The sequence below is a fragment of the Typopeltis vanoorti genome, chromosome 22 (assembly GCF_054136105.1).
Source record: "Typopeltis vanoorti isolate ZY-2024b chromosome 22, IOZ_Tvanoo_1.0, whole genome shotgun sequence".
Classification (NCBI taxonomy): domain Eukaryota; kingdom Metazoa; phylum Arthropoda; class Arachnida; order Uropygi; family Thelyphonidae; genus Typopeltis; species Typopeltis vanoorti.
Window position 1 is genome coordinate 45,266,381 of NC_143570.1, and position 11,691 is coordinate 45,278,071.

Consider the following 11,691-nt stretch of genomic DNA (forward strand, 5'->3'; position numbering starts at 1 on the left):
ACAAGTTGAGTAAGTAATTTTATTAAAATTTATTACATATGAACTGGTATTATCGCCTAGTTTTAGTGAACTAAGTATTAAAACAATTGATCCAAATGTCTCTAATTATTATTATTGGAGGCCTATAGTGTTTTAGAAAAATTCCATGTTTACTCTGTAGAGCAGATCTGCGACTAAACAGAAAATAAATAAAATACAAAAGTATATAAAATCAACAAAAATGCAAAAAAAATCTTTAATCCATGGACGTACAGAAAAAGTCCGTTTCAGAATTAAATCAAAGAAAAGGGCAAAATACGAAATTTAGAAATACATAATAAAATATAAATAATTCCGGAAAATATTTACAGTAAAACGTAATAGAAATGATGTTCGGTTCCCTATTCTCGGATGATCTGACACCGTTGAAAATGTTAACAAAAAATGATTGCAATCCTCACCAGCCATGAAAAAACCAAAAGCGTATTAAGAAAATGCGATGTATACTATTAAAAGTGAATCTCTCTCTCTCTCTCTCTCTCTCTTGAGTGTACGTATAGAAGAATAATTTTGAAATTATCTAACAAATGTACAATGAATCCTGTGTCTTTCGGAAGACAAGAAATCGGAATATAAAAATTATTGAAAATTAACGATGTTATAAATTAGCGAATAAATAAACTAAGTTAATTAGAAATGCACATAATGCGTCTTCCTAACAAAATATTCACGGCTTATTTCAGAGATCTCGGTTTTAATGCAGTCCCATAGGACCCACTAATGCATTTCGATCGAAACCATGATAGAAAGCGCAGAGCATGGGAGAGATGAAGAAAATAAAGAAGGTAAATTACACACAAACATACAACAAATATTACGAACATCGGTAGTGGTGTCGTGAGCAAATCGTTAACGCAGAGGGGATTGGGAAATAAACAAGACACAATGATGTTTCTTTGTATTTTGCGTAATTTTTAGATTTCATTCATTTCTTCTTATTATTCCACTATCTTAAGTAACTTTTAAGAAACCTCGCATATCTTCAATATGTTTCATGTATTAGAAGGCGATAGCCTTCTAATATATGAAACTATTGCAGGAGCGACGACATCGTAGAACAGATGAAATATTAGGAGAGCTATTTGTACGTTAAGTTGGTGCTATTCCTCGGGCTTGGCTGATGTAAGATTATTAAAAAATAATTTCAGTGAGAAAGTGGAAATAATTTGCACAAAGATGTGTTTGAAATTCTCAAGCAAATTTACAATTTAAAAAAAATCAGTACGATTGCTACATAATCGATATTTGATGTGCTTATTTATTTTTATTTAATAGCATTTAATAATTTGATGGGCGAAGCAAAGACTCGCAATCTTCCTTTGTTTTGGAACGAAAATCAAAAACATGAAATATAAAGGTTACATTCAAGACTGTAAAAGGCTCATACAAATGTGGCAGTATTTTTCCTTTAGTGAAATCGGTGTTTCACTAAAGGAAACTTGAGTGAAACACCAATTTTTCCGCTCTCAAGAGGGGAAATAAATTTCCCCTCTTGCGAGCGTTAAAACTGGAAGAAAAAAATTATCATACAGGAGCCAACGGTATACTGTTTGTAGAATTATTATTAATAATTATACTATTAATAATGCCAGCCTGCTTGGCTGTGTATAGGTGTGTCTGTTACGTATACTCCCTCCAACCAACAAACTGTGTTTTGAATATTATTGCTGACATCGTTTGTGAATGTCTTTTAGTGGTCCGCAAATCTTCACTATTTGCTTATTAGTTGGAGAAACAATAACATTAAATTGAAGAAACAGCGAGATAAATTAACTGCTCACTTCGACTTTATTTAGATATTCGATCTCAGACGAGCGACGGATCTCTCGGAAGGTTAGCAACGTCAGATTATGTTTTTTACTTCACTGCGAATTAGAGATAAAATGTTATTATCCTTGCTTGAGCCACCATGAGAAGTCAAAGAGAAAATTGCAAGAGTACGTGTTGTCTATGATAAAAGCCGTTTCCGTCACGGTAGGCATCGGGTATCCAAGAGTTGATTCGTTGTATTATGCGCTGCCGATCTACTTTCTTCCTGTACCGTTTCCTTCACATGGGGGAGTAAAGTAGTAGTATTCTTTTATTTCTTCTTCTTCTCTACGCTGTTGATCTTGCAGTCAAAAAAGTAATTTGGGAAGGCACCTTTATGTCGCGCATGGCTGAATTTATTGCTGACTTTTACACCTCTCATAATACATAGTTTTGCTCTGTATGGTGTGGATTATCGCACGGGGGGGGGTCGCTCACACGTGTTAAATGATTACAACCGAATCACGAACAAAGATATTCAGACAGAATTCATCTGTTCAAAGATAACACAAGTTTTAACCTTGTGTATTATGAATTCATGTATAATTCATTCCTTTGTTCGATCTACACAATAAATTGTAACCACAAAAATAAGATGAGGTATTTTTAGAATGCACGGAAAGTTAAAAGTTAATATCAAACAGTCGTTATAATTAAGCGGATTGAGGACCATAAGACGGACTAACACAGCCTTAATTGAAAGGTCGAAATAAGTTTTCAACGCTGTTGAAGAGATCCGGCTGTCTGCAGAGATACGTTTCACAAAGCTAATAATATATCCCCCCCCCCTCCCAACAGCTTAAAACCTGCAATTATTGAACATTCACTTATTGCTCTCCTTGGTATTGTCTAAAGCAACTGAGATCATTATCATCTTCAATACCTGAAGACAATATGGATTCCGCCAGTCAAGTGTTATCAGCCGAAGTAAACATTTTGCTGAAAACACTCTCCATTCCTCTTGTCCATACGACAAAGCCTTGCAATGCTCAAACGTCTGAAAGCTTCAAGATCTACAATAAGTTCCCTAAACACCGATCTTCTAACCATCATTCAATTAAGTGATAACAATCCAGTCGCTTGCAATGTTTCCAAAACAAAATTTTGTCCTTTTTTTATCCCGAAAATCCTAACGTTTTTCTCTCAATAGCTTTTCCACGCTTATGTCAGCAAATCAAGACAAGATCTCTCTGTCTCTCTTTCAAACTGACACTTATCCCTAATCTTTTCCGCCCGAAACATCTCACTACTATATCACCCTTTTCGTTCAAATATTTGGCTTGATATTTCGGTCTTTATAGATGTTACTTTTAGAGGTGTTCTTTTTGTACAATTTTAACTTTATCCAAATTTCAAATCCTCCCAACGTTGGACTATGACTCTCACATTTAGGACAGTGCATTAAACTTTCTAAAAATTCTGGGGTTGTTCATAAGAAGGCATTTGTCCTAAATGAAGGCTCGGCTCTTCTTCCAGAGATGATCAGTCCTTGCATTCTGTCTTTTCTGTAGATATTTCCATATGCACCATTCAACAGAACTGGCATCTATTATTTCCTTCCATCTTTTTCAAACCTATAATAACGAGAGAAAAAGTTGTCCAATATCCTTTTACACTTGAATTGCTAATCCACCGAACTTACAACTCTCATTCGACTATCAATTCCATCTACACTGTTCTCTGGAACGGTGTTTTTTTTTCCAAAAAAATACTACGACTTCCAGCTTTTCAAAAATAATATCAATAGATAACATTTGCATTAAAGAAATAAATAATAATGAAACACTAATGTGAGACAATTTATTTACATAGAATTTTCTCTCAAGTGAACCATCAGCAAAGTTTAAAATAACGAGCAAGGGTACAAACAAATGGATTTTGAGCAAATCCAGATTGTTCTGGCTCATGGAATTTAATATAGTGTTTTTCACAATGAAGATCAGCAGATCTACGGATTTGTACGAAGCAGGAGGAAACAAACTTTCCGCACTCTGCAAAAGGTCTACCTTTTGCAGGGTGTGAAATGTTTGTTGATGACGAAAGACTACTTGGATTTAAGTAATTCTGAGATGCGTTTCGCCATCTTGTATACGACTGTGATCACATCCAAAAGCATCTCCAAAGTACAAGGTAGATTGGCATTCAAGTAGCCGTTGCTTCATCAACAAACTTGAAACCTTTCGCGACTACAAAGGAAAGGCGAAGGCCAGTTTACCTACCCTGGATTTTATGAAATCTATTACACCCATATTCAATACTACTTCTGCCTAGACAGAAGACTTGAAGCTGTTAGTCGTTAGGAACATCTAGATTATATTAAATTTCAAACGCAGTGTTCTTTGAAAATGACCAAGGTCCCACATAGAAGCCGTTTTCTTAGAAAGAATAAGTGTATGAATACAAACGTTGCATAAGATTTTTTTTTTTTTTTTTTTTTACCGTGGCACAGGGAACTGTGGAATCTCACCACATGGCCAAGTGACTAAGATTATTTCCTTTATGGGAAACTGTTCTCGTGATACAAACACATCAAACCTAACATAATTAGAAATATTACATAGGAAAATTGGGCCAACAGTGATTTGGACACCTCATTACGCAACAACCAATATCCGACCAGCACGTGGCGACACAGAATCCTGAACATTAAAACCTGAAATACTACATAACATTAATAAGAAATTACTTCAACATCACCTATCGAAACAACAGAGACACATATCGTATAACACGACCTACAACAACTCTCTACATCCCTACACCCTTTAACAACTCATACGGTTCTTTTGTGAGATCACATCAGATGCCCACGCAACTCAACAACCTACCAAGAACATTAAAACACGAACTCTGGAAAATATACCAACAAAGTTAATATACCATTAACACTAATATACGCATCACAAATCACCAGCATCCAATGCCTACATCCTATACGTAAACAGTAACAACAACATAAATAGTGAAGGCTAATCCCACTCTCTTCATAAAAGCTAACCCGAGCTTCGAAGTAGGTGGGATTAATCCGCCTCACTTATCTACACGAAATCCTCATAATCAAAGACTGCAGATTATGTAACAAAACAGTCAGTAAGGAGTACAATAATAATGAAGATACTAATATTAAAAAAATTGTGTTTATGCAAATAGGCTGTAAAATAATAAGCTGTGATATTGATATTGAAAAAAAAATGTATATTTATATTTAAAAAAAATCACACTACTTTAAATTTAGTACTGAACGGGAAATGTAATAGTATACTATATACTGTATATGTAAATACTCTGCATGATGATAAATAAATAAATGTTATTACAGTTAAAAAAATAATTCCATTATTCAAAAATTCTGTATAATCTTCATTGTTAAAATTAGAAGAACACGTGTTGTAATTATAGATGCAAAAAAAGTATTGTTATCAAAATTTTAATTGAAATGCAATGTAGAAAATGAATCACATATACATACAGCACTTAGTGCTGAATTTTGAAAAAATTACAAGTTGGAAAGTCACTGAAGACGATTATTGTAATTGTGTAAATATTTTATAGAAATCAATAAAAAATATTATTAAAGGTGGAGCAAGATCCCTCAGTATCCTTGATATTTTCTCATAATGTTAAAACACAGCCCCTAGGGGATGTAATACTGTAATTATTACATTATGAGGAGAGGTCACTACCCAGACCGGTTTCAACCATTTCTGAGGTCTCATCAGTGAGTAGGTAAACCTGGAAGAGGTTTAAGAACTGGGCGATGGACTGAGTCCTTGACTCTTTATCCCGTCATCTGAATGAAGAAAATCTGTGTGGATGGGGTGTTATTGAGCCTAAAGCTCTAGTCATGGCTGGGTAACGGCAATAGCCGAGCCTCAGTTAAAGCTTCATTGGCATTGCAATTTGTTATCCTGGAAATCCTAAAAAGGACTTTTACCACCGAAGATAACAAGGTTTAAGTGAAAAGAACTTACATACCTTCACTATATGAATGCCATAAAGGCGTGTCTGTATATTATAACATAGAATAAAAGCCAAAAGGCTATTTTTCTGGCAACCTTAATAATAATGAAGGGGATACAAATCCTTTGATGTTTATCTGCCAGTAAGCGAAACTCTAAGAACTAGGACTAAGCTCTGAGTTTCATACCGAAAAACTATCGGCAAATCCAAGTGTAAATAACCACTTCGTAGTACGACACCAAGGCAACTCGTATCAAAGGTGGAGCAAGCTCTCTCACTATCCTTAATATTTTCTCATAATGTAAAAACACAGCCCCTAGGGGATGTAATACTGTAATTATATTATGAGGAGAGGTCACTTTTTTGAGACCTCAAAAAAAGGTTGAAACCGGTCTGGGTAGTGACCTCTCTTCATAATGTAATTACAGTACTACGTCCCCTAGGGGCTGTGTTTTTACATTATGACAAAATATGAAGGATAGTGAGGGAGCTTGTCCACCTTTGATACGAGTTGCCTTGGTGTTGTACTAAAAATATTATTGTTATTTTACCATTGTTAGGAATTTAGCAATTCAACAATTCAGCTCTTGCTATTCTGCATTATTCACGTTCACGAGACACGTTGATTCTTCGGTTATATTTGATCACTTCTTGTTCAAAATTTTAATTTTATACTGATGATGCACTTCGCAATTGGAGAACTCTATATAAAGAAATCTTACTTAAGTTTTTGTAAATAAATAAATAAATAATTGATTATTATTTATTTCTTCTTAAATATGCTTACTAACCTTGCATTTAGTCAAGAACTTTCATTATCATCAAAACTTCAATCTTACCCATTATTTTGTTTATTCGTCTCAATATCGAATTGTTTACCCATGCCTTTCCGGTGATTTTCAGGACTCTTCTTAAGTACAATCTAAATTATGCAAACTGAATAATGGACAACAAAATATTCTCCTTTCATATTGCGAAAGTACCAAGACTATTACCACTATGCTTTAATTCAAGCTGGGCTAACTAAATCTTTTAATATTTTTATTCTCGGTCCACTCACTATTCGAAAGCACAATAGAGATCTACAAACTTTCATGGGTAAGATTTCCATAAAAATAATGATAGTTCTTTTAGGTGGCAAAAACAATCAGAGAAATGACTGATCTTTTTGGTTACGAGAAATGAAGCCTTTGAAAAAATTAGTGCGCATTTTTAGTTAAACTATGTTGATTTAGATTTGTCTGGTTTTAGTGGAAAAGAGGGTTTACGATCGCTACAAGCATCATATGTGCTCCATGCATAGCATAGCGGATGACTATAAGACTTCCTTGAAGTGATTATGCTTGAAGAAAATATTTAGAGCATGTACCTGTTGAATTTAATGAGAGAGTTAAAAGACGCGTCAAACCGTTCATATTTAGAATGCATGGTCTCGCTACTTGAATACAATCCAGTGTTATATTTAGAATAGTTCCCACGGTACAGAAGTAAGGACTTGCTAACAGTTATGACTCACCAACTCGCGTATGGTTCGTTGGAACTGCATTCAATTCCAGTACATTAAGTTTATTCTGCTCCACTTCTACAAGCTTAGTATGCAATTATGAGCAAGGTGCGTTTCATTGTACTCCTTTTATTAAGCAAATCTTACGAAGATTGCTGTTAAAAGTTTTCCTCTTTATGGGTCACAATAAATGTATCATGTTTATAATACATAATATTACCGTACATAATACTGAAAAAAAAAATCAAAATGAAAGTTACATGCAATGGAGAATATGAAATTTCCTCTCACATCAATATGAATACCGTTTCTTTAACGTTGAAAGGTCAAGATTAAAAAAAGAAAATGCCCCCAAATCATATGCCCGATAACTGTAATGAAAACGGATGAAGATTAAAGGAAAAGTGATAAAGAAATTATCACTTTTAATGTGATAAGCATGCATGTGGATTACTATCACTTAGTAATACACAGGCATGCTTAGTTGAATAAATAAAGAGTATTTCTGTATCCAATTAATGGGTGTGATGTGGTAATACGTTTTATTTGGTAATAACTCAGTTGGTTTGGAGGATACATGCTATAGCAAACAATTGCGTGGTATAGCGAAATATTTAGATTGTTTTTCTCCTGGTACTACTAGAGAAAACAATCTGGTAATAACTCAGCTGTTTAAGTTACACGAAAAAGAATAACCCTAGCATTATATACGTTTTATCTGGAAATGCTTAATTTTGAGCTGAAAAAAAAAATAATCGCATGCAATTGAATTGAATAAACGTGAAATATTCCTTCCTGATTTGTCAGCAAAGAGGGTTGAGGATGAGGCGTTGTTAGTTCAATCAATACGATGGTATTACAAGCCCAGATTACAATAATAGAAAACAGAAAAGAAAATTATGCAAATAAGCACTTTTTATCATCATACCTGGTTAAAGCATTGCATAGAGAGAAGTACTAAAATTAATTCGCACATCACCAATACCAATTTGTCTTCAAAAAGTGCTTAAAGAAGTTGCTCTAGTTTCTTATTTCAGTTTTAAACCCCCTAGGGAATTTTCTTTCGGTAAGAATGATTTAGAATAAGATCATTTCTGAACTGCCTTTGAAGAAATTTCTAAAAATAACTTGAGTAACAAAGTCTTTTATTTTAACGGTTGCAGTTTTGCTGATCTCCACTTTTGAGTACGGCATCGAAAGTAGATGAACGTAGAAAGAAGAGAAAGAGTAAATTAAAAACACTTTTATGCTAATCCAAAGAAAGATTGTGAACCTATCGCATGTTATTGGTAGTTTTGTCTAGGGTTATTAATAAACCGAGAATTATGTTTCAGAGATCAGACATGATTTTTAAGCCACTTCAGGACTCCAGTAAGCAGGGCTATGACTGCACATCGGTCAATAAAAGTAATGCATCTTCTAAATATTGACATCCTCCGATATTCTCATGCCACAGCGACGTGGATGCTTTTAGAATGATAATATTATTATTGCTTTAAATAGTTGTAACTGCAAACTGCTCTCTTGTACAGCAAAACGATGCAAGAATCGCTTTCTGAGGTGCAGAATACGTATTTAGGAAAGGTGAAGACGTTTTCATCTTCACCTTTCCTAAAGGATATTGACAAAAGAAAGTTAAAATATTTTGGACACATTGGAAGGATGGAAGGAGGACTTCTCAGAACAGTAATAGAAGGTAAAGTTCCTGGAAAAAGAGCAAGGGATAAACCATCAATGGGAGGATGGATGGTGTGTGTGTGTGTGTGTGTGTGTGTGTGTGTGTGTGTGGAGCAACTAATCTTCATAGAGTTGAAGTCTCCAGAAAAGCAAACAGTTGAGGGACTCAACTACATGGCGAGACCTGGAATGGCACATCACCGAGAATCGGAGTGACCATACGGCATCTGTGGGTGTCCAGTGAAGATGCATACATTTATAGATATTAATTTATACAGATGATGTTCAAAATTATTCTGTAAACAGTTTGTAATTTATACACACAAAGCATGCCAAATGGTGTATTTGTTTAGAAAAAATTCTTCTTTGGTGCCATTCCATTGGTGTTGTCATAGTAACATATCGTAAACACAATGATAAAGTCTCATTCAATTTTTAGTTGCTCATATACATATTTCAATTATATAAGTGTACCTCTATTTCCTTAATTAATCAATTTTTTCCGACAATTGTTTAGTGGCATAGACGTAATTTCATACCTAGTTAGGGAGATGCTCAATAGACGTATGTATATGAAAATAAATAGTTCAGTAGATTACAACATTCACCCAAACTGGGAGTTATTACCATTTTCTATATACGGGAACTGTTTCCGATGCACGAAAGCAACTTGGTACGTTCTCATGTAATAACACATTTGTCGCGGTTATCGTAATGTTTCTCAGCGAAGTTAAAAATGTTGGATGTTCATATTATTAAAATGTTTCAAAATTAAAACCACATAGAATCTAGCCCACTAATTCGACTAAATAATCCCGTAACAGAAAATCGTAAGCGTTGGCATAACCCAAATGGGGGTTAGTATCTTTTATAGGAGAATGACAGTTGAGGTAACTGATAATTTTTGAAGTCCCTTTAGTCATCTTGAAAATCCGAACTTTGACATCGATCATAAATCCATTTTTCAATCCATTTTAGGCCTACAATATGTGCAGTGGGCGCACACACAAGGTGATGAAATTCATTGCTTCTCACCTAAGAATAACTATAGAACATTTGAGTGAGATACGTGAATGTGTGTGTGTTGCAAACTTAATAAGAAGGCTATAGGAGCATTGTAACAGCAACAAAGTCGTTGCATAAACCGTAGTCAGCGAAGTAATTGTGGTCAAATGAAAAAGAATTTAAAGCAAGCTGATTGCATTATTTATTTTTGAGGGGAAGGCGAAATTTTTTTTTGTGAAGCGTGTAATGAATGTAATCCTTATTTCGTTAACTCCACTAGAATAAAATCAATCATCAAGGGAGGTACGACCAAATTACTTTGGTTATTTTATTTATATTTATGATTTATTATTAATTTTTTAATTATTTTTCAAACATATTTATAAACAGACAAATGTCAGTAATATACCAAACAATTTGGTATATTATGACAGGTGCTCCGGTTTGGCTTGATGCAAATGAAATCATATTTAATTTATTTATAATATAAAATAAATATAAAATTAATATAAGATTTAATTAAGGAAACTATATTCCACTTTTCTTTCCCTATTTTTGTATTTGTAGCTTCTGAAATGTTGTAAGAAGTCTTTTCTAATAAAGAAACTAATAAGCTTTGTAGTTGGAAATAAATTCCATGTGATCAAAAACAATGATTTATAATCACTTAAAAACCAATAAACTTGAACTTTGTTCAAGTTTATTGGTTTTTAAGTGAATCACATTTACTTTAGGTATCAATGATGATATTGTTTTATTATTATTATATGGAGACCGCCTCACATGGGTTCTCGTGGTGTAGCGATTATCACGTGAGCCTGATACACGCAAGGTTCGAGCGAGAGCAGTTTGTTTTTATTTTTATTATATCCATTTATTCGTCAATATCATAACGCTAAATACGGGTATATACAATATTGATTTATTTGGTCACGTTATCCACCTTAGCCTCTTTTGAGGTCTACCCCGCCTACTCTTTTTCCAATTAGTTTATATTTAGTTAATTGTTTAGAACTTGCAGTGCTCATGAATCTCATTTCACTTGTTTTTATTATTTATCTTCTTGAAAATGTAAAATGTATTACATTTCATTTATATCTCGGAATTTATTTCTACACGATCTATAGATAGATACGTAGAAGCTCAGAAACAATTACGCAAGCATTTGAAGTTTACAGCGATATCGAATTCATGCAAAAGTATAATCAAACAAATTTCACTTGTATTTGTTTGATTATAATTTTGCATAAATGACTTGTTTTACACATCAGCGAGCAAAAATATCCAAAGATCATTAAATATCATTCAGAAATAATCTTTTTATTGGATATATAGAAGCGTTTACTACAAGTTCTCGTGGTGTAGTGGTTATCACATGCGCTTTACACGCGCAAGGTCCTCGGTTCGATTCCGAGCGGAATATCGCTTTATTTTATATTACATTATTAATTTGTAGATTGAATTCAAGGATATGGGAGACAGGATCATGGCCTAGAGACTGGAAGAAGTCTGTTTTCCTACCACTACATAAGAAAGGAGATATGAAAGCGTGCAAGAACTTGTAGAACTATTAGTTTAGTATCTCATGCAAGCAAAATTTTATTGAAGATCATGCTAAATAGAAATGGACAAAGTTGAGGCAGAGATTCCCGAGGAACAAGCAGATTTTAGGAAAGGTAAGGGCACCAGAAATCAGA

General features: G+C 33.9%; 1 non-coding gene across 1 annotated transcript; it reads left to right on the plus strand.

The window, feature by feature from the left end:
- The first annotated feature begins 11,344 nt into the window (after positions 1-11,344).
- TRNAV-UAC (transfer RNA valine (anticodon UAC)) lies at positions 11,345-11,416 on the plus strand. The gene has a single exon. It is a non-coding gene; the product is annotated as a tRNA-Val (tRNA).
- Positions 11,417-11,691: the final 275 nt, after the last annotated feature.